The sequence below is a fragment of the Oncorhynchus kisutch genome, linkage group LG16 (genome assembly GCF_002021735.2).
Source record: "Oncorhynchus kisutch isolate 150728-3 linkage group LG16, Okis_V2, whole genome shotgun sequence".
NCBI classification, from domain to species: domain Eukaryota; kingdom Metazoa; phylum Chordata; class Actinopteri; order Salmoniformes; family Salmonidae; genus Oncorhynchus; species Oncorhynchus kisutch.
Genome location: NC_034189.2, coordinates 19,256,842 through 19,284,709, shown reverse-complemented (window position 1 = coordinate 19,284,709; position 27,868 = coordinate 19,256,842). Strand labels below are relative to the sequence as shown.

Genomic DNA, 27,868 nt, shown 5'->3' with positions numbered 1-27,868 from the left:
CGGATATTGAATTGGAATTTGAGAATTTGTGTTAGGATATTGAATTCAATATTTGTTCATTCGTAATGCACAAATTGAATCATTACATTCCTAATTTGAACTTGTATTTCATGATTTGAAACTGATTTGAATGAATATTGCATTTTAAAATATAATTAAATATTCAAATTCAATATTTCTATATTCAGTTTCAATGTGGTAGATATTGCATTCGTTTTCTGGGTATCACATTTACAAACTATAATTTCAAGTTTACCAAAGTTCCATGAATTCATTTTCTCAGATGCATTCAAATTCAGATCCAAAACTGCTCTCAACAACATCGTGGTACTTTGCCAGCCAGGAAGTGTAGAAGAGCAATGATAAATCTAACTCCCTTCCAGCCAATCGCAAAGTAAAACAGGCTACCACCTGACCGCATTAATGGCTGTTGCGTTGAAGCAAGCGTCATCAGTGAGCATTCATATTAACTGACTCGTCTAAGAAAGGAGTTGTCTTTGATATTACACCAGATCAAGCACAATGTGGCGTGATGCCGCTGTACCACCGCTCTCAACGGTAAGTTTTAACTCTGTCATACTTTGACCACTCACAACGCTAAATATTGGAATGTATTATAGGGGGTAACTTTAGCTAACCAGCTAGAATAGGTTAGAGAAATACGTTGCTAACTTAGCTGCTTGTCAACTGCAATGTAAACTCTTGGGATAAGTACAACTAAGGGAAACTGTAACACATTGGTTGTTTCATTTTATTTAATCAGAGCAACCAGATCAGCACAAAACAGGCTTCTTATGGAGGCAGTTAGCTATGCTAGCAACAGTTTACCCCACACCATGGCCCGGTTAGCCAGATCCAGATGTTGAGATGTGTTAACATGTAGCCATGGTTTACCCCCCCAGTCTCATACAGTAACAGACACTATACAATGCATTTGGAAACTATTCAGACCCCTTGACTTTTTCCACATTTTGTTACATTACAGCCTTATTCTAAAATTGATTCTCATCAATCTACACACAACACCCCATAATGACAAAGCTAAAACAGATTTTTAGAAATGTTTGCAAATTATTTACGGAAGTATTCAGACCCTTTGCTATGAGACTCGAAATTGAGTTCAGGTGCATCCTGTTTCCATTGATCATCCTTGAGATGCTTCTAAAACTTAATTGGAGTCCACCTGTGGTAAATGCAATTGACTGGACATGATTTGAGAAGGCACACACCTGTCTCTATAGTTGACAGTGCGCGTCAGAGCAAAAACCAAGCCATGAGGTCGAAGGAATTGTCCGTAGAGCTCAGAGACAGGATTGTGTCGAGGCACAGATCTGGGGAAGGGTACCAAAAAATGTCTGTAGCACTGAAGGTCCCCAAGGTCTCCATCATTCTAAAATTGAAGAAGTTTGGAACCACCAAGACTGTTCCTAGAACTGGCCACCCGACCAAACTGCGCAATCAGGGGACAAGGGCCTTGGTCAGGGAGGTGAACAAGAACCCGGTGGTCACTCTGACAGAGTTCCAGAATTCCTGTGTGGAGATGGGAGAACCTTCCAGAAGGACAACCATCTCTGCACCCCTCCAACAATCAGGCCTTTATGTTAGAGTAAAACATGACAGCCGGCTTGGAGTTTGCCAGAAGGCGCGTAAAGGACTCTCAGACCATGAGAAACAAGATTCTCTGGTCTGATGAAACCAAGATTGAACTGTTTGGCCTGAATGGCAATTATCACGTCTGGAGGAAACCTGACACCATCCTTATGGTGAAGCATGGTGGTGGCAGCATCATGCTGTGGGGATGTTTTTTAGTGGCAGGGACTGGGAGACAAGTCCGGATCGAGGGAAAGATGAATGGAGCAAGGTACAGAGAGATCCTTGATGAAAACCTGCTCCAGAGTGCTCAGGACCTCAGACTGGGGCGGCGGTTCACCTTCCAACAGGACAACGACCCTAAGCAGACAGCAAAGACAATGCAGGAGTGGCTTTGGGACAAGTCTCTTAATGTCCTTGAGTGACCCAGCCTGAACCCAGACTTGAACCCGATCTAACAACTCTGGAGAGACCTGAAAATAGCTGTGCTATCTAATCACTCTGACTTCAATGCAAATGTATTCGAAAATCTAGTTAAACACTTCATGAGAGCCCATCAGCTCATGTTGTGCAACATTTCAATCGGCTATGCAATTGCACGAGAAATGTCACATGCGCCGAATACAACAGGTCTAGGTAGACCTTACAGTGAAATGCTTACTTACAAGCCCTTAACCAACAATGCTTTAAGAATAAATTTACAAAAAAAAAGAGAATAAAATATATAAAATAAAAGTAACAGATAATTTAACAGCAGCAGTAAAATAACAATAGCGAGGTTATATACAGAGGGTACCGGTACAGAATCAAAGTGCGGGGACACCGGTTAGTTGAGGTAATTGAGGTTACATGTAGGTAGAGTTAAAAGGACTATGCATACAGTAGTTAATAAACAGAGTAGCAGCAGCGTAAAAGAGTGGTCTGGGTAGCCCTTTGGTTAGCTTTTCAGGAGTCTTATGACTTGGGAAGCTGTTAAGAAGCCTTTTTGTCCTATACTTGGCGCTCCGGTACCGCTTGCCATACGGTAGCAGAGAGAACAGTGTATGACTGGGGTGGCTGGAGTCTTTGACAACTTTTAGGGCCTTCCTCTGACATCGCCTGGTATAGAGGTCCTGGATGGCAGGAAGCTTGGCCCCGGTGATGTACTGAGCCGTACGCACTACCCTCTGTAGTGCCTTGCGGCCGGAGGCTGAGCAGTTGCCATACCAGCCAGTCCGTATGCTCTCGATGGTGCAGCTGTAGAACCTTTGAATTATATATTATCACTTGTGAATGATGCCCAGCATAAGAAACAATGCCGTTTTTTTTGTGACTTTTTCAAATCATAGTCATGCTCCTCATGTAGCCTAGCCCATAGGCCTACATGTTTTGTATCACAATTACAGTGGCTGAATAACTTCTAAAAAAGTATGCCCATTAATCGGCTTTACAAGGTGTGTAGAGCCTAACTGGCATACATAAGAAGCGTGTGAGTTCCAAGTTTGGGGAAGATAATTTTCACCATAAAAATGCACCTTTATGATAAAAACATGACATGCATAATTGCATTTGCGGTTGCTTTTGATAATGGTGTTTTCCGTTAATGGAATATTTTCCCTTATATACTGCTACCATGTGTGCATTCCCGCACTTATGTGAAGAATTTGCCTAATAGTTATCAACATTTTAAGCTAAATGTTCTGATCTGTTGTGCCAGCCACACTGTGTAAAAAAAGTTATTTTGATGCTAGTGGTTGTATTAATTTGAGATCTATCGCATCCCACAACTGTCCCAGACTATGTATTTATTTCTCACACAGAGTAGAATAGGTCGACCTTAGTACGATAGGGGATAATAGATTGACATAAGCTAGTGCTTTTGCTGTTCATTAGGCCTACTCATCTTGTTGGCTGACGAAAAGGCCACTGGACACAAACAGCACGGATTTTTTTTTTAGGGTCCATTACGGCCACACAAAGGGGATGCCGCTGTGAGATTCTAGGCATTATCAAGTGCTTGTCAAATTGTGAATGAGTGACTGAGGTAGTGTGTATAGCCTGCGCAGAAAAACAACTAATCGGAGCTCATGCCTTTCAAGTGACTTTTTTAAAATCATCATTAGTCGCACCATGCATCCTTACAAAATATTCAAAATCAAAACATATTGCCCAACGTTTGTAGAACAACTAAAGTAAAATGAATAACTCTAAATTAAGCATATAGGAGTACCTATTTATTTGTTACCCATTCAAATCAAATACATTTTTTTAGTGTCACAAAAAAAGATAATGTTATTGAGGGTGTAGGAAAATGCTTGTGTTTCTAGTTCCAACAGTGCAGTAATATCTAAATTGGAGGAGAGACCTATGAGAGAGCTGCTGTGATGGTGCATGTCCTTTGGTGGTGGGTAGTCCTGTCACGGGCGACGTAAGAAGTAGACCAAAGTGCGGTGTGGTGAGCATACATTTCTGTTTAGTTGGGTAAATGTCTCCAACAAAACAAAAAAACGACCGTGAAGCTTCACACAGGCAATAATGCCTCTAACAAAACAAATTTTGGGGTAGGTTTTAATAGTCACAGTGGGTACAACATCTCCAAATACATTTCCTGATAATCTCAGTCACCATATCTGTGTGTTCATTGATGTTGTTCTCACAGGCTACCAGGAACATATCCCAGTCCGCGTGATCAAAGCAATCTTGAAGCATGGATTCCGATTGGCCAGACCAGCGTTGAATAGTCCTTAGCACGGGTACTTCCAGTTTGAGTTTCTGCCTACAGGAAAGGAGGATCAGATTTACCGAAGGGAGGGCGGGGGAGGGCCTTGTAAGCATTTCGAAAAGCTAAGTCGTAGTGGTTCAATGATTTCTCAGAACGAGTGCTACAGTCAATGTGTTGGTAGAACTTTTGTAGCGTTTTCCTCAGATTAGCTTTTTTCCACAGATTAGCTACAATAAATGCGGCCTTAGGATATGTGGTTTCCAGTTTGCATAGAGTTGAGTGAAGTTCTTTGAGGGCCGTAGGTGTGAGGGCCCGCCATGCTTCACGGTGGGAACCACACATGCAGAGATCATCCATTCACCTACTCTACGTCTCAGAACACACACACAGGCTCAGTTTTTGATAGTGCAACTCTAAGTAATAGTACAGATGAAAAATGATCATGCCTACTGCACATCTTACTGTAGAAAGTATTGGTGAAAAAAAGTCCAAGTTGGAACTGTTTCTGTTAAAATACAATAACTATTTGTTTATTCAGAACTGGAATATGCTGATTGACCAAATCACACAGGTTCAAGTTTTTAACAAGCATGTCTATTCTGGACTCTGGTTTTGACAGTGTAACATGGAGGTGATGCTCAGCATTGCGTCTGTTTCTGTACATGTTTTTTAAGTATACCTGACTCGCATAGGTATGTGGTGCCAAACTGGTTCAGAACATCTACTGCTTTCTCAGTCAAGCAGGAGACCGCTTCCTGCTGTAGATCAACAACCCAGACCTGTGTGAGTGGGTTTGCCTCTAAAAGCATCTTGCTTCAGTTTATTCCAGTGCAGAATAAAAAATTATTACTTGTATTTTAACAGCAACAGTTGCAATCAATAATTTCTACAATAAAATGTACAGTAGACCTGATCATTTTTCACCTTCATCTGTGTAACTGTTATTTACGGTTGCTACTGTAGCTTGCTGTGGCTAATGTTAGCTATTAGATGTGTACAAGGTCAGGGGATTGTTTGGAAGAGAAACTCGCATCGACTAGTATGAGAGATAAAATGACAACAATGCCTTGCTAGATGACTGACTTTTCCACTGTGGGCGCAATGTTTCCTGAAGCATTCTTCCCTGTTCTGAAAGAACTCCCTGGGTTTACCCTCATGCTGTGGATGTTTTACTAATTTGTTCAGTATGAGAGACTCATTACTAAGCACTTCCCTGCACAAAACACATTGTGGGCATTCCTCATTATTTCTCAAAGTGTGTATGAAACCAAGAGAGAAACTCATCGCTGTATTTGCATTTCATGACGATTGAGTTCAGTCAGAACTTGTGGCTAGCTTGAGTCCATTTGATGACAGCGGTGAGAGATGGCGAGTGGGAATGACAAGTCAGTGGCTGACAGCACATCATCTGCTGCTGAACGACAGCGCAGCAGCGTGTGGGTCGCGGAGTGATCTTCAAGAAAACTGCAGAAAAAAAGATCAGGTAAACCGTGAAGCCCACGGGCATCTCTCACTTGCGCAGCTGACAAACTGAGCAGAGATCACTGCTAACCAGAGAGTGCACTGAACAGTGAGTGCATTTTCACTTTGACAAATCAATTCCAGTAATCAATTATATAATTATACATTTACTCTGACCAATTGCTACCCAACATGTGTTGTGACCCATACTTTAAGAAAGGATGGTCTATACATCTGACCAAAATGTAATCATTTAATGAGGATGTCAAAAAATGTCACTACTTTTTGCCCACTTTAAACTGAGTTGGAGTGCTTGCTTCTTTATTTGTCTGCTAAACCAACTCTAGGGGGCAGGGCACTGCCTGGTTGCCAACAAACAGTGTACATATGTTACTGTATGAGACTGGGGGGGTGGTAACCATGGCTACATGTTAAAACATCTGGATCTGGCTAACCAGGCCATGGTATGGGGTAAACTGTTGCTAGCATAGCTAGCTACCTTCATAAGAAACCTGTTTTGGGCTGTTATGGTTGGTCTGATAAAAAAATGTAACATCAATCAATGTGTCACACTTTGTCTTAGTTTTAGTTTTGACCTATTCTAACAAACTAACCACCTACTGTATCCTGCATTCAACTAATTAGCTTCGCGAGTAATCAAAGCATGACGGACAGTTAAACCGTGACAGTGGTGGTACATTGGCATCGCACTACATTGTGCTTGATCATGTATAGCCTAATATCAAATAAGAGTCCTTTCTTAAAAGAGTTGGTTAAAATGACTGCTTCGTGCTCAGTACTGTCTTGCTTCTTCTGCCAGCAAAAACAGTCGATGCAATGGCCATTAATGAGTTCAGGTGGTAGCCTTAGTAACTTGGGAATTGTCTGGAAGGGAGTCAGATTTATCCTTGTTCTTCTACTTCTCCTGTCTGGCAAAGTACCAGCATGATGTTTTAGAGCCATTTTGAATCTGAATTTAGAAATTGAATATTAAAACTGAATGTAGTGTTCATATAATTCAGTTTCAAATCATGAAATGAAAGTTCATTTTAGGATTCATTTTGTGCATTATAAATACCAAATATTTCCTAACACAAATTCAAAATGATAAAATTTGAATTAAATATCCTAAAACAAATTAAAATTCAATTTATTTCAACACTTAAAATGCTCCAATGATGCTGTGTGTGGTGTGTGTGTGTGTGTGTGTGTGTGTGTGTGAAGCTGGGTTGTCTTGGTTGACTGATCCTCCCAGCTGGTCCATGACCCCCCCCCCCCCCCTCTCCAGACATGTTCTCTGTTCATTTCTGTAAGAAGTGTTGACAAACTGAATATGCCTTGCTGTCTGTTTATACTACATCCATGCATATGCCACCAGAGGTCTCTTTACAATCCCCAAGTCCAGAACAGAATATGGGAGGTGCACAGTACTGCATAGAACCATTCAGGAATCAAGTGTAGCTGGAGCTGGGCCTGTGTCACGGGCGTCGTAAGAAGTAGACCAAAGGGCGGCGTGGTTAGCGTACATTTCTGTTTATTTAGGTAAATGTCGCCAACAAAACAAAGAAACGACCATGAAGCTTAACACAGGCTATAATGCCTCGAACAAAGTACCCGGAAGGTTGCTAGATCGAATCCCCAAACTGACAAGGTAAAAATCTGTTGTTCTGCCCCTGAACAAGGCAGTTAACCCACTGTTGTAGCAGAGGTGTGGACTTGAGTCACATGACTTGGACTCAAGTCAGACTTGAGTCACAAATATGATGACTTGCAACTCGACTTTAACACCAATGACTCTTGACTTGGGCTTGAGCCTTATGACTTGACCTGGCTTGATACCCAAGGCCAAATATAAAAAATTATGCTATTTAAAAAAAAAGTGTGCTGTGCTTCAACTCTTCATTTAACGGATTACAGTTTGAATCGGACAGCAGCCAATCAAGTTGTGCCAGCTGAGAAAAAGTTGTGCGTGGCAGTGCCGAGGAAAGTTGGCAGGTGAATTCAGATAGAGCTCTTGGAGAGATGATACCCAAAATTATTATTTTCGGATAGAAAAACTAGCTGTATCAACAAAAAACGGATTGTAACTTGCACAACATGCGGGAAGGAAATTACAGATGGAGGTGCAACAATTTCCAACTTTGTTCGACATTTGAAGCTGCACAAAGAACGGTAAGTCGTGGTTAATATAGCCGACAGCTATATATTTTATTACTTTACTAGTGTATCATGTAGGCTAACGTAACGTTAAATCAATGAGCCTCCACACAGTCAGTCAGTGCGGGAACGTGATCATTGCACCCAAGATTTAGCTACAACTGGCTAGGCAGTTGGTAGCCTAAATCCTGCCTGATGTTACTGCTGTTCCTAAAACTATTGACATGCATTAGCCTACTGTAACCACACAGAGAGAGAGTGTGTCTGTCTGTGTGTGTGTGTGTGTTAAGGTTGGGCGATTGTGTACAAGACTACATCGCCCGATTGCGCCCCATAGCAATCCTCGATAGTCGATCACTATTGGGTGTGTGTCTTTGTCATGGCTACCCATGTGTTTCCATGGAAATATAATGTCAAAGTGGAAAGTAATAAAAATATATTTTTAAAAGCATTCATGATTTGCGTAAATGTAATATAATATTACTCTTGTTAAACATATGAAATGGTATTACATTTGGTGAAGAGCACATTATGACTTGTTTAGGACTCAACAAAGTGTAGGACTTGAGACTTGACGGTCTTGATTTGAGACTTGACTCGGACCTGCCTGTCTTGACTTGAGACTTACTTGTGACTTGTAAAACAATGACTTCGTCCCACCTCTGGCTCGTAGGCCATCATTGTAAATAATAATTTGTTCTTAACTGACTTGCCTAGTTAAATAAAGGTTAAATTAAAAATACACTTGTTTTTAAATATGTTGTTTATATGTAAGTGCCTTAATGTGTTTGGAACACAGGAAGAGTAGCTGCTGCCTTGGCAACAGCTAATGGGGATTCCTAATAAATGCAAATCTGTCCTGGTCTGCCATGATGCAGAGCTGCAGCCCCTCTCCTCAGCCTGGTGGTGAAAAAATACAGTAGCAGCAGGCTGCTCCATACTGTTCTTATTTTCTCTGTCTCTCTCTCACCTTCTCTTTTCAAATTTTCTCATTGGAAACACTTTTCTAAGCATTGGAAACACGTGTTTACTTTGCCAAAGCAAGTGGAAGAGACAATAAACAAAAATCACAAATTAACAGTAACCATTACATTTGCACTTGTTTTTGAAAGAAAAGCAAAAAAAAAATTCCATTTAAAATAACATCAAATTGATCAGAAATACAGTGTAGACATTGTTAATGCTGTAATTGACTATTGTAGCTGGAAACGGCAGATTTTTTATGGAATACATACTTAGGTGTACAGAGGCCCATGATCAGCAACCATCACTCCTGTGTTTCTAGCACGTTGTGTTAGCTAATACAAGTTTATGATTTTAAAAGGCTGATCATTAGAAAACCCTTTTGAAATTATGTTAGCGCAGCTGAGAACGGTTGTTCTGATTAAAGAAGCAATAAAACTGGCCTTTAGACTAGTTGGGTATCTGGAGCATCAGCATTTGTGGGTTCGATTGCAGGCTCAAAATGGCCAGAACCAAAGAACTTTCTTCTGTAACTCTTCATTCTATTCTTGTTCTGAGAAATGAAGGCTATTCCATGCAAGAAATTGTCAAGAAACTGAAGATCTGGTACAATGCTGTGTACTACTCCCTTCACAGAACAGCGCAAACTGGCTCTAAATAGAATAGAAAGAGGAGTGGGAGGCCCCGTTGCACAACTGAGCAAGAGGACAAGTACATTAGAGTGCATAGTTTGAGAAACAGACGCCTCACAAATCCTCAACTGGCAGCTTCATTAAATAGTACCCGCAAAACACCAGTCTCAATGTCAACAGTGAAGAGGCGACTCCGGGATGCTCTATAAATATTATTTTGTGGTGCCCCGACTCTCCTAGTTAATTACATTTACATGATTAGCTCAACCAGGTAATATTAATTACAGATAAATTATTTTATAGAATAGCATGTCATATCACTTAATCCGGCATAGCCAAAGACACGACATAGCCTTGCTACTCTTTTTTCAAATGTCTTTCTACTGTTGTTTTTATTTCTTTACTTACCTAAACACACACATACATATACCTTTTTTTTGGCAGCATTGGTTAGAGCCTGTAAGTAAGCATTTCACTGTAAGGTTTCATGACGTTGTATTAGTTAATGTGACGACTGTTGCTCATCGAATGATTACAAGTTTCTAATTACGTGATTAACTGAATCAAGCAATTATAAACTCATTAACCTGGCGCACCATGGGAAAACAAGTTTTTATTGAGTTTCTATTTCCCAAATTATCTCAAAGAATATCAGAATATCAATTTTTACAACAGCCGCTAATTAACCAGTTGCCTCGAACAGTCTCGTTCTGAACGTCGTATAGCCTGTGAATCTGCAAGGACCTGGGTCCCACTAATGAGTTCGTACCACACCAATCTTAGTTTAATATTTATTTACTAAAAAGCTACAATTATGATAAAAGATACACATAGACTAAACACATTATAGGCTATTGATTAGAACTTAGTATAACGGGCCAACACACTGTGGCGCGGCGTGTTACCCACAATGGGAATTTCAAAAGAGAGAGAACGGAAAGAAGTACACGAGAAATATACATTTGGGTGAATTTGTCAGCTGTGCTATTCTAACCCTAGCCTTGCCTCAAACTGCCGCTCTTATGGGTCAGAATACAATGATTTAATTACGTGGGAATGATCTCAGGGGATTCTCTGCGTAGGCCTTCAGCTGTTCAATGACGCGCTACTCCGGAGCACCTCTCTGACCGTCTTCCCGGTGTCAGTGTCCTTTTTGGCTTAGGAGTCTGTTCCCTCATCCCTTTCTCTGGAAGGGGTCTTCTGAGGCCAGACAGCTCTGTAGCTCATAGCTCACAGCATAGGAATGAAACCCTTTAGATACCACGATTCGATGGGAGATGGAGGCTAGGTGGTTCGACTTGAATTCACCCGCTTAAAAGGATTTCTTTGTCCTCAAACTTGAGTTGCGTTCTGGGTTTGTTGACTTTTTAAGACCCTGCTGCATCTGGGGTCATGTAGTCCTGTTGTAAATTCTATACTCACAGGTTTTATACCCTTGGGTCAGAAGTGGGCGTAGCCGCCTTTAGGGCAATTCTCTGGGCATACCAAGTTAATGAGGCACGGGTTAGGTTTTTCTCAAATCCCATTTTAGACAACTACCTTAACATTTCATCTTCCCCAAAGCATTCTCTTTGATTTGGATATTTTCCATACAACGTACAATGTATAAACATCAAACATATACTAGGAAAACCCTTCACATTACAATGTTTTCGTAATAACGTCATCTATTAACCTTTAATAACAGAACAAAAATGACATACATTTTCATAGTCCATCTATCGTCATGACCACCATTGTGGCTGACGAGAACCATTGTTCCAAAGTCCCTTTAGTTCATGTTTAATGTTCTGAGGCTGGTTCTCTATAGTGACAGGACAAAGGAATTTGTGGGGCCATAAAACCCCCACGTCTTCAGACCCCTAGATCTCTCCTCCTCTGTTAGGGTTGAGAGATAATCTGTAGGGTTGTGGTCTCCTGTAACCTGACCTGATCAAGACAGTCATGACAAAGGTTTACATCTGTTGTATTCGGCGCACGTGACAAATAAACTTTGATTTGATGCTCCAGATACTCAACTAGTCTAAAGAAGGCCAGTTGTGTTGCTTCTTTGATCAGCACAACAGTTTTCAGCTGTAATAACATCATTGCAAAAGGGTTTTCTAATGATCAATTAGCCTTTTAAAATTGTAAACTTGTATTAGCTAACACAACGTGCAATTGGAACACCGGAGTGATGGTTGCTGATAATGGGCCTCTGTACGCCAATGTAGATATTCCATAAACAAATATTCAGTTTCCAGCTACAATAGTCATTTACAACATAAAAATGTCTACACTGTATTTCTGATCAATTTGATGTTATTTTAATGGTAAAAAAAGCTTTTCTTTCAAAAACAAGGACATTTCTAAGTGACCCTAAACTTTTCAAATGTCATGTTATGTCTATATACAGTGTTGTAATGATGTGCAAATAGTAAAAATGAAAAAGAGGTAAATAAATAAACATAAATATGGGTTGTATTTACAATGGTTTTTGTTCTTCACTGGTTGCCCTTTTCTTGTGGCAACAGGTCACAAATCTTGCTGCTGTGATGGCACACTGGTATTTCACCCAATAGATATGGGACTTTATCAAAATTCAATTTGTTTTCATGTTCTTTGTGGGTCTGTGTAATCTGAGGGAAATATGGGTCTCTAATATGGCCATACATTTGGCAGGAGGTTAGGAAGTGCAGCTCAGTTTCCACCTTATTTTGTGTGCAGTGTGCACGTAGCCTGTCTTTTCTTGAGAGCCAGATCTGCCTTCGGCGACCTTTCTCAATAGCAAGGCTATGCTCACTGTCGTGAATGTATTCTTATTAATCTGATTACTTATTTATTTAATCCACTAACGATGTTTAATTGTTACCCGATTTACATTAATCATGTAACAATTAACCCATTATGCATTTGGGGCACCACAGAAGTGGTTGTTTAAAGAGTCACCATCTCCCAAATTAAACTCTATAAGGTCTTTACCTGTCACATCCATAAAACAGTCAACATATTAATCATAACCTCTTTTAATATCATCATTCTAAGAAGTCTTAACCTCATGCATCTACAAAAACCCCAGCCTTACTCATGATTCAGGACTACACCAATTGGTTAAATTATTTATTTACTAACTGAGAAACAGAATAACATACACACTCACTTAATACACGAGAAGAAGGTCCCTAGCGGACTGACAATATGACGGCTTGTTACCACAGAGATGAAGGGGATGGAGAAAAAAGGACACTTATCGTGGATACATTTTAGAACTATTTTCACATGAATCATATACTTTGCACACGAACCGCCGCCCGTTTGGAATAAGAAATCATGAATGTATTTACTTGTGTATGTCTTTGTTCACCATTTATCTCTGTCAGAACTAAGCCTTCCTAGGAAGGATGTGGATTGGCCTTTCAGCGGCACGGTGGTAAGGCTCTGATTGTCCAAAAGGGTCCTGACCCGTCTTTTCTACTGTTGTTCACTCTGGAAGATAGCCAGCCATGTCGATGTTTCCCATTGGTGGTGATAGTCGGAGAATACAGTGATTTGAGACTCGTAGTAGGATAGTTTTACCTAGATTAGTTTTATCAATATCCGACTAAAGGACAGCTAACCAGCAGTACCTATGATTGTCTTGGATGCGAGCCTCTCACCCACACCTCGTGCCGATTTACTCAGGGTTCAGGATTCAGACCACTTCACACGCACAGATGCCACACGGCAATGTTCCGGTCCAAAAAGGAAGGTGAGTTTATTTCTTCACCTCGTGTTGAGGTTCAAAGTTCCAACCATTTCAAATGTGTAGCTTCCGTTTCCTGATCTCTGAGATTCAGCGTTTAAACCACTTTAGACGTGGGCTGCAACTCCCTGTCTCTTATGTTCTAATGTTAATCTCTGTGGGCAATCCATTTATGCACTCTGGCCGAAGGGGGCGGTTCCATCAGGCTGATACACTCTTTGACCTCAAACGGGGCGTGGCTACTTACTGTGCAAAGGATTTACGATTGCAGGAAACAGCAGAGGGAGCCCCCCCCCATCCACATTGACGGGACAGTAGTGGAGAAGGGGGAAAGTTTTTTAAGTTCCTCGGCGTACACATCACGGACAAACTGAAATGTTATATAAATCAAATGTATTTATATAGCCCTTTGTACATGAGCTGATATCTCAAAGTGCTGTACAGAAACATAGCCTAAAACCCCAAACAGCAAGCAATGCAGGTGTAGAAGCACGGTGGCTAGGAAAAACTCCCTACAAAGGCCAAAGCCTGGTTCCTCTCTAGCTTTCTTCCTAGGTTATGTGGGGTGGCCAGTCCTCTTCTGGCTGTGCCGGGTGGAGATTATAACAGAACATGGCCAAGATGTTCAAATGTTCATAAATGACCAGCATGGTCAAATAATAATAAGGCAGAACAGTTGAAACTGGAGCAGCAGCACGGCCAGGTGGACTGGGGACGGCAAGGAGTCATCATGTCAGGTAGTCCTAGGCATGGTCCTAGGGCTCAGGTCCTCCGATAGAGAAAGAGAGAATTAGAGAGAGCACACTTAAATTCACACAGGACACCGAATAGGACAGGAGAAGTACTCCAGATATAACAAACTGACCCTAGCCCCCCGACACATAAACTACTGCAGCATGAATACTGGAGGCTGAGACAGGAGGGGTCAGGAGACACTGTGGCCCCATCCGAGAACACCCCCGGGTAGGGCCAAACAGGAAGGATATAACCCCACCCACTTTGCCAAAGCACAGCCCCCACACCACCAATTTACCATCCTGAGGCAAGGCCGAGTATAGCCCACAAAGATCTCCGCCATGGCACAACCCAAGTGTGGGCGCCAACCCAGACAGGAAGATCACATCAGTGACTCAACCCACTCAAGTGACGCACCCCTCCTAGGGACGGTATGAAAGAGCCCCAGTAAGCCAGTGACTCAGCCCCTGTAATAGGGTTAGAGGCAGAGTATCCCAGTGGAAAGAGGGGAACCGGCCAGGCAGAGACAGCAAGGGCGGTTCGTTGCTCCAGAGCCTTTCCGTTCACCTTCCCACTCCTGGGCCAGACTACACTCAATCATATGACCCACTGAAGAGATGAGTCTTCAGTAAAGACTTAAAGGTTGAGACCGTGTTTGCTTCTCTTACATGGGTAGGCAGACCATTCCATAAAAATGGAGCTCTATAGGAGAAAGCCCTGCCTCCAGCTGTTTGCTCAAGGCCTGCGTCTTGTGACTGTAGCGTACGTGTAGGTATGTACGGCAGGACCAAATCAGAGAGATAGGTAGGAGCAAGCCTACCTTGCCTACCATGTAATGCTTTGTAGGTTAGCAGTAAAACCTTGAAATCAGCCCTTGCCTTGACAGGAAGCCAGTGTAGGGAGGCTAGCACTTGAGTAATTTGATTTTTAAAAATTGTTCTAGTCAGGATTCTAGCAGCCGTAATTAGCACTAACTGAAGTTTATTTTGTGCTTTATCCGGGTAGCCGGAAAGTAGAGCATTGCAGTAGTCTAACCTAGAAGTGACAAAAGCATGGATACATTTTTCTGCATCATTTTTGGACAGAAAGTTTCTGATTTTTGCAATGTTATGGAGATGGAAAAAAGCTGTCCTTGAAATGGTCTTGATATGTTCTTCAAAAGAGAGATCAGGGTCCAGAGTAACGCCGAGGGCCTTCAGTTTGATTTGAGACGACTGTACAACCATTAAGATTAATTGTCAGATTCAACAGAAGATCTCTTTGTTTCTTTGGACCTAGAACAAGCATCTCTGTTTTGTCCAAGTTTAAAAGTAGAACGTTTGCAGCCATCCACTTCCTTATGTCTGAAACACATGCTTCTAGCGAGGGCAATTTTGGGACTTCACCATGTTTCATTGAAATGTACAGCTGTGTGTCATCTGCATAGCAGTGAAAGTTAACATTATGTTTTCGAATGACATCCCCAAGAGGTAGAATATATAGTGAAAACAATAGTGGTCCTAAAACGGAACCTTGAGGAACACCGAAATTTACAGTTAATTTGAATGGACAAACCATTCACAGAGACAAACTGATATCTTTCCGACAGATAAGATCTAAACCAGGCCAGAACTTGTCCGTGTAGACCAATTTGGGTTTCCAATCTCTCCAAAAGAATGTGGTGATCGATGGTATCAAAAGCAGCACTAAGGTCTAGGAGCACGAGGACAGATGCAGAGCCTCGGTCTGATGCCATTAAAATGTCATTTACCACCTTCACAAGTGCAGTCTCAGTGCTATGATGGGGTCTGAAACCAGACTGAAGCATTTTGTATATATTGTTTGTCTTCAGGAAGGCAGTGAGTTGCTGCGCAACAGCCTTTTCTAAAATCTTTGAGAGGAATGGAAGATTCGATATAGGCCGATGGTTTTTTATATTTTCTGGGTCAAGGTTTGGCTTTTTCAAGAGAGGCTTTATTACTGCCACTTTTAGTGAGTTTGGTACACATCAGGTGGATAGAGAGCCGTTTATTATGTTCAACATGGGAGGGCCAAGCACAAGAAGCAGCTCTTTCAGTAGTTTAGTTGGAATAGGGTCCAGTATGCAGCTTGAAGGTTTAGAGGCCATGATTATTTTCATCATTGTGTCAAGAGATATAGTACTAAAACACTTGAGCGTCTCTCTTGATCCTCGGTCCTGGCAGAGTTGTGCAGACTCAGGACAACTGAGCTTTGAAGGAATACGCAGATTTAAAGAGGAGTCCATAATTTGCTTTCTAATAATCATGATCTTTTCCTCAAAGAAGTTCATGAACTTATCACTGCTGAAGTGAAAGCCATCCTCTCTTGGGGAATGGTGCTTTTTAGTTAGCTTTGCGACAGTATCAAAAAGGAATTTTTGATTATTCTTATTTTCCTCAATTAAGTTAGAAAAATAGGATGATCGAGCAGCAGTAAGGGCTCTTCGGTACTGTCTTTCCAAGCTAATCAGAAGACTTCCAGTTTGGTGTGGCGCCATTTCCGTTCCAATTTTCTGGAAGCTTCCTTCAGAGCTCGGGTATTTTCTGTGTACCAGGGAGCTAGTTTCTTATGAGAAATGTTTTTAGTTTTTAGGGGTGCAACTGCATCTAGGGTATTGTGCAAGGTTAAATTGAGTTCCTCAGTTAGGTGGTTAACTGATTTTTGTCCTCTGGTGTCCTTGGGTAGACAGAGGGAATCTGGAAGGACATCAAGGAATCTTTGTGTTGTCTGTGAATTTATAGCACGACTTTTGATGTTCCTTGGTTGGGGTCTGAGCAGATTATTTGTTACAATTGCAAACGTAATAAAATGGTTGTCCATAGATAAAATGAATCACTAACCTTTGATCTTCATCATGACACTCACAAGACTTCATGTTACACAATACATGTATGTTTTGTTCGATAAAGTTCATATTTATATCCAAAAATCTCAGTTTACATTAGCGTTTTGCTTCCAAAACATCCAATGATTTTGCAGAGAGCCACATCAATTTACAGAAATACTCACAATAAACATTGATAAAGGATACAAGTGTTATGCATGTACCTTCAGATAAACTTCTCCTTAATGCAACCACTGTGTCAGATTTCAGAAAAGCTTAACCGAAAAAGCACACCACACTAAAACAAGCCATGCAGATATCCGCCATGTTGTTGAGTCAACAGAAGTCAGAAATAGCATTATAAATATTCACTTACCTTTGATGATCTTCATCAGAATGCACTCCCAGTAATCCCAGTTCCACAATAAATGTTTGTTGTGTTCGATAAAGTCCCTCATCATTTATGTCCAAATACCTCCTTTTTGTTCGCGCCTTTAGTTCACAAATCCAAATTCACAATGCGCAGGCCAGGCGAAATGTCCCAAAAATCCATTACAGTTCGTAGAAACATGTCGAACAATGTATAGAATCAATCTTTAGGATGTTTATAAAATAAATCTTCAATAATGTTCCAACTGGGGGAATACTTTGTCTTTAGAAATGCAATGGAACGCGACTACCTCTCACGGGGGTGCTCATGGCACTCTGGCAGACCTCTTACTCAATCATCTCTTATTATCTCCTCCTTCACAGTAGAAGTCTGAAACATGGTTCTAAAGACTGTTTACATCTAGTGGAAGCCTTAGGAAGTGCAATGGACCAAATTTACACTGTATCTTGGATAGGCAAAGAGTTGAAAAACTACAAACCTCAGATTTCCCACTTCCTGGTTGGATTTTTTCTCAGGGTTTTGCCTGCCATAGGAGTTCTGTTATACTCACAGACATCATTCAAACAGTTTTAGAAACTGTGTTTTTCTATCCAAATATACTAATACTATGCATATCTTAGCTGATGGGCCTGAGTAGCAGGCAGTTCACTCTGGGCACCTTATTCATCCAAGCTACTCAATACTGCCCCCAAGCCGTAAGAAGTTAAAGAACTAGAAGCACAAGCATTTCGCTACACTCGCATTAACATCTGCTAACCACGTGTATTTGACCACTACATTTTTTTTGATTTGCAAGTTCTCTTATGCCTCTTAAAATTGCTTTCCTATCTTAACAAAAATACTTTAATTCGTCCATTCCCTTTTTAATGACATCACATCAAAATAAAAACCAATGTGACATTAGTTTTCTATAGATCCCCAATGATCATTCCCCACATTCCTATTATAGAATTATTGTTCCACTATCCACTTTTGACTGTGTTAGATTTTTTTTTATGTTAAAGCCTGTTAACTTGTTAGGGCTGCAATCCCGTTACCGGGAGCGATATGACACCAGCCAGTGTACGTGCAGGGCGCCATATTCAAAAGAACAGAAATCTCATAAGTAAATTTCCTCAAACATACATGTATCTTATATCATTTTCAAGGTAGTCTTGTTGTTAATCCCACCACAGTGTCCGATTTCAAATAAGATTTATGGGGAAAGCACCACACACGATTATGTTAGCTCACCAACAACTCACTAAAATACACAGCCAATTTTACCAGCCAAAGAGAGAGAAAAAGCACATATAGAGATAAAATGAATCACTAACCTTTGATAATCTTCATCAGATGATACTCATAGGACTTCAAGTTACACAATACATGCATGTTTTGTTTGATAAAGTTCATATTTATATCAGAAAATCTGAGTTTACATTGGAGCATTCCATACACTAGTTCCAGAAACATCCAGTGATTTTGCATAGCCACATCATTCAACAGAAATACTCATCATAAATGAAGATGACAATACAAGTTATACACATGGAATTATAGATATACCTCTCCTTAATGCAACCACTGTGTCAGATTTCAAAAAAACTTTATGGAAAAAGAAACCCATGCAATAATCTGAGACGGCGCTCAGAACAATAGAAAAAATTTGCCTCCATGTTGGAGTCAACAGAAACCAAAAAATACATGATAAATGTTTACTTACCTTTGATGAACTTCATCAGAATGCAGTCCTAGAAATCCCAAGTCCACAATAAATGCTTGATTTGTTCAATAATGTCTGTTATTTATGTCCAATTAGCTACTTTGGTTAGTGTGTTTGGTAAACAATTCCAAAGTCAGTAAGCGAATCCCCTATAACGTGACGAAATGTCCAAAAGTTCCGTAAAAGTCAGTAGAAACATGTCAAACGATGTACTGAATCAATCTTTAGAATGTTTACATACATCTTGAATAACGTTCCAACTGGAGAATTAGAATGACTTCAAATGAGCGGTGGAACGCAGGTCCTTCCCTTGTGAACGCTCATAGTGAAAGCTTGGTCAACTCGTGGCAGTGGTGACTATTTCATGTTTCACTCGACCCCCCTTCACATTAGAGTCATCAGACAAAGTTCTATTGACTGTTGACATCTAGTGGAAGGTGTAGGAAGTGAAAACTCATCCATATCTCAATGTAATTTCATTGAGAGCTAGGTTGAAAAAATGCCACCCCCAGAAAAAATCCAAACATGAAGTGGAATTTCTCAGGTTTTTGCATGCAATATGAGTTCTGTTACACTCACAGACATAATTCAAACAGTTTTAGAAACTTCAGAGTGTTTTCTATCCAATACTAATAATAATATGCATATATTAGCAACTGAGACTGAGGAGCTGGCCGTTTACAATGTTTAGGGCCAAATAGCATTCTAGTTTGCTCATTTTTTTTGTTAATTGTTTCCAATGTGCCAAGTAATTATCTTTTTGTTCTCTCGAGTCTAATTGTGTTGTTGTCCTGGGGCTCTGTGGGGTCTGTTTGTGTGTGTGTGTGTGTGAACAGAGCCCCAGGACCAGCTTGCTTAGTGGGCTCTTCTCCAGGTTCTTCTCTCTGTAGGAGATGGTTTTATTATGGAAGGTTTGGTTTCCTTTTAGGTGGTTGTAGAATTGAACGTCTCTTTTCTGGATTTTGATAATTGGCTGGTATCTCCCTCTCTCTTTCTCACTCCCTCTCTATTCTTCCTTCTCATTCACTCTCTGTAGTGTATAGATGTGTGGATCAGAGAAGTATCAGAACCTGTTTATGGAGATCATCCCCCATTCTGACTGTGCCATAATTCATCCTTCCTTTTATTTATTATGTTATTACCGGTTTCCATAAAAAAATGTGTTTGAAATCGTTGCTACTCCACACACACACACGCGTGCGCACACAATTCTATGACTCAAAACAAAGACAGAGTACCAAAGAGGACAAACCACTGTCCTACTTTTCCTTTACCTTGTTCATGAGAACACAGAGAGAGACGTGTGACGCCTTGTTGTTTTTGTCATGACAGAGTTCCCATCTCTCCTTCTGGCTCTCACACTACTTTCTCTCACCACGTCTGAATCCAAACTTTTACGCTTTCAACACATCTAAGAATGTGAACCACTCCCCTCGCCCTCACTGTGGGAAAGTTGTGCACGTTACATTGTGCACCTTAGCACCGTCAAATTCATCACTTCAAGTTCCACAAAGTCACCTCACTTTGTGTATTCACAATTCTATTCTATTTTTCTTCTTCTTTTATCCCCACAATTCTATTTTACGGTTCTATTCCAGAACTCATTGAGAGTTGTTTCTCTCACCTCAGCCTTCCCTTCCCTTCTGCTCAGATCTAGTTGAGAAGAGAATGGGGCCAATGTTTGGAAGGTGAAAACAATGGTTGTGAATGTAGCACTAGGCAGGTTAATGTGGCCAGGAGGAAGCCTTTGTCCTCTGGGACATTAGTATTCAGGTCCAGACCACCACCATACTCACGCACACATACACACACGCTACAATAATATCCCAGTCATTTGGGTTAGCCACATCACATTAATTCTTTGTGTGAAGGGCACATCACAGTCAAAGATAAAAGGAGTTAACTGGTCTGATGGTTTTGTATAGAGACGATATCAATATCTCATCAAAAATACTTATCTCTGTCTGTGAATAGTATATAAATAAAGACCATCAACCTCCCATAAGCCAGGTGTACACTACGCGATGTTGGTCAAGATGTAGCTGTCCCAGACAAGTTTTTGAGATAGGAGACAAAATCCCCATGTCGTTGCCTTCTTGGCAGACGTCACCGACGCTCGTTTAAAGTAAGCGGGTCAGAGACGCAATCTGAGGGCTACCGATCCTGTCTTTGAGCACCCCCAAACGTCCTGATACTTTCAAACGTTCAATTTTATCGGCACAAAATCTGCAATGCTCTTGTAGTGTGAGATGTGCAACGACACGTTTGGAGAACGGTGATCAGCAATAGCCAATGAGTGTTTGCCATAGAAGAGGCCAATGATAATGATGTACTGCATCACCCAGAATGTGTGGACTCTCAAGCAGGAGCTATGATTACTACTCTGTGTTTGTACTTGCCTTTAACCAAAGCCAAAGTGTGAAATCGTTACAGTTTGTAAGTTCACAAGCGATGTTATCCATTTCAAAATATATTGGCTAGATTAATTCTGTATGGCAAGCGTGAATGTCCGACTGAAAACGTTTGAGGCTGCTTTGAGCCACAGCTCGTTCTAGCTACGATCTAATCACATTATCACATCATTGTTTTCGCGAGACAGTGTGATATGGAGAATCCTCACGACCAAGTGAAGAATCTTGTAGTGTTTGACCCCACCCTATGTGCCACATTGTTTAGTGTGCGCACCACTACATTGGCAAGACTAAAAACATCAAAAAAGATGGTCATTTTAATGTGAGGGGCTCAGCAATGTTAACATTTGGAAAGTCATGTATGCCCGGCAATAGCCTTAGAAAGCACTAGGCAACTCAAGTCTGATCCCAGACCTGTCCTGTTTGGCGTGACAATGACCATAGGAGTCAGCAAGACAGATCAAACAGACCTGGGACCAGTAGAAAAAAAGGAGGAAGGGAAGCGCTGCTAAGGTACACAATAGTAGATTTTGGTAGACAGAAGGTGCTCTTTGGTAAAAGGGGTAAATTGGTCATCAAAAAGAGAGGACCACCAAGGCACTCTTCATATAATTAATTAAAACACCTTCATTTGTATGGAAATGGAAACAATGGAAACAAAGATGAAAAACTCTGAACTGTTTCGGCTGCTTGGCCTTCGTCAGGGAGACCTGGGACCAACCCAATGCCACACGTACAGTATAGAGATCTCTCCAGTCCATCCAGGATCCTGTTATGGAATAAATCTGTTATTCCTTCATTACATCTCCAGTCACTCTACTGCAGTACCATTGTGTCTGTAACAATAGGAGCAGGAAGGAAGCTCAGTGAAGGGTCTAATTGAAAGCAGATAAGAGGCTGTGGTACAATGGTGGTGGGTCTGTCTGTCTGAAGCTGAACGTCTTGCCTGTAAGAGCCTGGGAGTATAGAAGCTTAGAAGTGAGGCTGGGGGGACCCTGTCGAAGGGCAGTGTGTGTGGTGGTGAGCGACTTAGCAGGGGCCCAGTCTGGGAAGTGGAAGAGAAGGGGTGGTTTTATGTGTGTAGATCAAATATCTCCTAAATCAAAGCTGTCGTGTGACAGAGCGGGGCGGGGGGGCTGTGGGAGTTCGAGGGCTTTGTGGGGATCTGACAGGGTCCGACTGGGGGACCTGGTACCCTAGCCAAACCCTCTTTCCCACTCTCGCTCTCTGTCTCTCTCACAGGGCAACAAAGGTGTTCACATCTCTCTCTCTTACTCTCAATTCCATTTCAAATTAAGGGGTTTTATTGGCATGGGAAACACGTTTACATTGCCAAGCAAGTGAAATAGATAAACAAAAGTGAAATAAACACAACAATAGACATTTCAAATGTCACATTATATATATACTATATACAGTGTTGTAATGATGTGCAAATATGTCATGTATACTCCCTCTCCGGCCTCTATGTCATCAGACTGCTGATTATCCCACACACCTGTCACCATCGTCTGGAGCACCAGTGCCTCATGACACTCACCTGGACTCCATCACCTCCTTGATTATCTTCCCCATATCTGTCAGTCCCCTTGGTTCTTTCCTCAGGTGTTATTCATGCTGGTGCATTGTTTGTGGCGGCAGGGTAGCCTAGTGGTTAGAGCATTGGACTAGTAACCGAAAGGTTGCAAGTTCAAATCCCTGAGCTGACAAGGTACAAAATCTGCCGTTCTGCTCCTGAACAGGCAGTTAACCCACTGTTCCTAGGCCGTCATTGAAAATAAGAATTTGTTCTTAACTGACTTGCCTGGTTAAATAAAGGTACAATAAATAAAATTGTTTGTTTATTGTTTTGTTTATTTAAATAAAACACTCACTTTTTATTTATTTTTATTTCACCTTTATTTAACCAGGTAGGCTAGTTGAGAACAACTTCTCATTTACAACTGCGACCTGGCCAAGATAAAGCAAAGCAGTGTGACAAAACAACACAGAGTAACACATAAACAAATGTACTGTCAATAACACAATAGAAAAATCTATGTACAGTGTGTGCAAATGTAGAAGAGTAGGGAGGTAAGGCTGTGCGGTCTGTTTGTGTTTGTGAACAGAGCCCCAGGACAAGCTTGCTTAGGGGGCTATTCTCCAGCTTAACTTCTCTGTAGGTGATGGCTTTGTTATGGAAGGTTTGGGAATCGCTTCCTTTTCTGGATTTTGATAATTAGCGGGTATTGGCCTAATTCTGATTTATTTGGTGTTTTACATTGTACACAGATATTTTTGCAGAATTCTGCCTGCAGTGTCTCAATTTGGTGTTTGTACCGTTTTGTTAGTTCTTGGTTGGTGAGAGGACGCCAGACCTCACAACCATAAAGGGCAATGGGTTCTATAACTGATTCAAGTATTATTGGTACTCTCTCTCACTCCATCTCTCTATCTTCCTCAACCCCCCCCCCCCATCCTGCTCTTTATTTCCCCCCTCTCCCTCTGGGGTCCAACTGTGAAACAACATGAATGGCGCAGAGGGAGGAACACTTCTTCTCTACTTCCTTTACCCCACACTGTTGAGTTAAACAGCCCAGATTACCATCGCTGATACAATCACACTGTTTCTCTTCTGTGAATAGTGTGAAATCTGCTCATGGTTACTGCACATTACATAGTCACTTTCACTGCTATTGAATTAACATCTGCATGTACTGCGTATACCTGCAGGTCCGTTTGTCAGTGTGGTGACGTGTGAGTCAGCCCTGGAGAAGGAAGCAGCGCTGAGAGGCCAGCTGGACACACTGAAGGAGATGGAGAAAGGAACCACCCGCCACGGCCTGGGCATCTTCCTCTAAAGATATACAGACCCTGGAGAAGATACTGTTACTGTGGCATACTTAACCCTCCAAGAACAAGCTGCTCAGTGATGGTCATCTGATGGTGTGTGTGTTGTCGTCTTCGGTCTACCTGCGATATATAGCCTAGTGAAGTCGTTTATGCTTCATAAGTCTTGTTGTTCTTTAATGCAGCAGGTGTGGGAGATTACTCAGCAGTGGGTTAATTAGTAGGTTAGAGTTAGTTAACTGGTGATGTGTGTGTTGTTTGTCTAGGAATCTCGACTGTGGGAGATCACCAGGCGTTGGGATGCCCACTGGAATGAGTGGAAGGCGGGTCTGTTTGTCACCCTGCAGACAGAGAGCAGGGGAGAACCCCGCCCAGGCCATAGTCAAGAATACACAAACTCAGCAGAGAACTCTAGGTCGGGCTAACTCGACTACACTTGTAATTTTATTCTACTCTATATTCGATCACTCTTTGCTTAGCCCTAAACTGCTGTCCTATGTAGCATGATACCGACCAAATTCCTTGCTTAGTTCCAAGTACTGTATCTTTACAATATTTTGTAGAATATATATATTTGTTGTACATATGATCATAATTTTAACTTCTTGAAGCAGTTTATAATGCAGTCATAATGCAGTTGCTGTTGTTGATGCTGTTGTATGTCGGCAAGATAATCAGTGGGAGATCGCAGACTTCTCTAAGAACAGTTCAAGAGGACCATCCCTCCTATGTTTGACCTGAGGAACCCAGCCATGAGAGACCGGTAAAGGAATCAATGGCATAGCCCTGACCTCCAGTACTAGTGTAGGAATCCTCCTGACAAAATACATGTATTCATACTTGAACAGAACGGCAGTAGGCCTACAGTATGTTCAGTACATAGCCTTCACCTCCAATACGTTACAGATCCCCTCATTGACTAACAGTGAGGAGAAAAGCATCTGCTTAATGACTAAAATGTCAATGTAATGTAGACAGTCATTCAGTCGAGTGTCCTTCTCCCAAGGTCCTGTCTCTCTGTACAATCATTTCCAAACTCAGCAGGGTTTTCTACAATATCTCTATCCAGTATGTATATACCTCCCTGTGGATTTCTAATCCTTCAGCTTTTCCTCAGTTCTAACCCATCCTTTTTTCCCCAACCCTTCCCCAGTTCCGTCCTCACACTGTGCAGAGCCGAGGGGGCTGGCGCCAGTCCCCACCTGGAGGAATGTGGGCTCCCCCAAAAATATTTCACTCACAGCGGTGCTCCTAACTCCTCCTCAGCTACCCTCTGATTGGCTGTGGCGTTCCCAAAAAAACATTCCTAACTTCCTATCCATCCAACTCGATCCGGAATGTTTTGACAAGGAACCTAAAGAGGAGAGAGGGTGAGAGAGATTTCCATGATAACATTGTGGCTAATCAGCAGTGATGTAACCTTCTGAATGATCCCTCCTGACTAGGCTGCTCTCAGGGGAATAGATGAAAATAAACAGAGGTTTACGTCTGATGAAGGGAGGGGAAAAAAGCTAGAGATGATAAAAAAAATGTGACAAAACAGAAAAGTCAGAAAGAAAACATATTTTCAATGCCCTCTGCTAGGTCCCAGTGTGCACAGCGAGACTCCGTGGGGGTGGAGGGAGAGAGAAGAAGATGGTGTGGTTGGGTTGTGTGTCTCGTCTGTAGTTAAGGAAGGGAGGGTGTCTTGTGGTTAAAGTCAAGTATGGCTAAGGCACCGTGGTGCCGTTTGTCTCTAAGGGGTTTCCTAGTGAGCGGAATCCAAGCTGTGATTAAATGGCAGAACATAGCCAGAGGCTGACTTCTGGCACAGATTCCTTATCTATCCTCCTCCTCCTTCATGTCACCTCCTCCTCTTCCATCAATACTCCTTCAATTGATAAAAGAAAAATATATATATTATTTTTGGAATAAAAAAATAAAAAGTATGATTTTTGTAAATGATATCATAAATAGGACTGGTGGAGTTATGTCACACATGCAGCAAACAAAAACATATGTAAATGTCTGCTCTAACCAAAATTATAACCAACTAATTGCAGCATTACCGCAAAAATGGAAGAGGCAAGAAGAAGGGGGAGAAAGTAAGCAACTTGTCTGTCGGCCCTGCATTAAACACCACAATTGGTAAATAAAGACCAAAATTGGTTAAAGAAAATTGTGATGAATAAAAAAGTATACCTGTTTCATTTCAGGACCAAATAATTGACAGCTGTGCCATATACAGTGCATTTGGAAAGTATTCAGACCCCTTGACATTTTTCACATTTTGTTACTGTTACAGCCTTATTCTAAAATTGATCAAATAAAATAAAAATCCTCAGCAATCTACACAGAATACCACAGGGGCGCAAACGAGTCACCTTTCAGGGGAATTTGCCATTTTGAATCTAATAGGGGTGACCTACCTGATTCTTGTAGATCAAATGAGAAAAGTTTGGGGGGTGGGGGGGCTTTGGATCACTACTGGCTGTATGAGAACGAGTGATGCGTGTTTGGAGCAATACTGGCTGTATCCAAGGCTCAGCCAAACGTTTACATATCAGCAGAATGCAGCGACTGAAGAGACAACCAATGTGCTAGTTACAGCATCAGCGCGCGTCTAGAAAGACAGCTTGTCAATTACAGCAGCACGTCCACTGAACGATAACGAAGAGGTAGGTGAGAAGCCTGACGAGTGAGAAGGTGATGAAGTGTACATCATGAGCTGTAGCCGAAAAACAACTGGCATTTGGAAAGTTTGAGGTGAGGGAGAAAGTGTGGTGGAACAAGTATTGTTAGCATTGTTAAATATCTTGCTAGCTGGATCGAATTCTCTGTTAGCTAGCCAGAGAAATATTGAGCAACATTAGCCAACTTAACTGATCAAATAATTTTGTTTATGGTGTGAAAATTAGCTGGCTAATAAAGTCAGTCAGCTATCATTAGGTAGCTAACGTGACAACATCAGATGAGCTAACTTTAGTAACCAAACCAATTCGCTATCGTATTAACTGGTATATGACTCCTTGCAGTTCCTCAAGTTATAATGCATTAGTTGCTTACTGGACCCTGGCAATCTGTGTGAAATGTTAACTATCTAATGAACGAACTACTATCTATGAACTAATGTTTTCCCTCTACAGTATGTGGTTAATTTTCAGAATAAGAGAATTAGGTGAAAATGAGGCGTTGCTTGTTAAACAAGTGGATTCAGGGATCAAGTGTAGCTGTAGCTGGGCCTGGCTTAAGTTGGATGCCACTATAGAGGTGAAAGGAACACAACACACTTTCCCTATGTCTCTCTTTTTCAGTCTCTGGATAAAAGGGGTATGCCAGATGTCCTCTCTGCCTGAAAGAGATCCGTTATGCCAACAAAGTGTATCAGGCTCTGCTGGAACATTGTAGAACAGATGTCCGCAGGCAGAAAGTGTACAATGTAATAATGTGTAGCTCAAAGATCTTGCTTTTGTTGTGTTGAATTTGACAGTAACACGTGTGTGTGTGAGTGAGGAGGGATTTATAAAATGTTTTACTCAGTGAACGTTATTTTTGCACAGATGTAGCCTTGTGCACTTGATCGATGTCTGCTGTAGTGGCCACTATAATAGAGCAAAAATAGAATGCCTGTTTGTTTCATTCTATTTCTACTTTAAGATGTTTTTTTCCCAAGTGCAATATTTAGATGTGTGTGGTCACAAGCATTCTATTATAAAGGCTGTCATGGTAATAATCATTATATTATAAAGGCTGTCATGGCTAACTGAAA

The 27,868-nt window shown here is 41.3% G+C and overlaps 1 long non-coding RNA gene across 1 annotated transcript; it reads left to right on the top strand.

The window, feature by feature from the left end:
* The first annotated feature begins 435 nt into the window (after positions 1–435).
* LOC116353966 (uncharacterized) lies at positions 436–27,868 on the top strand. Its single transcript, XR_004203373.1, has 4 exons — positions 436–558; positions 24,004–24,216; positions 24,387–24,883; positions 25,274–27,868. It is a non-coding gene; the product is annotated as an uncharacterized LOC116353966 (long non-coding RNA).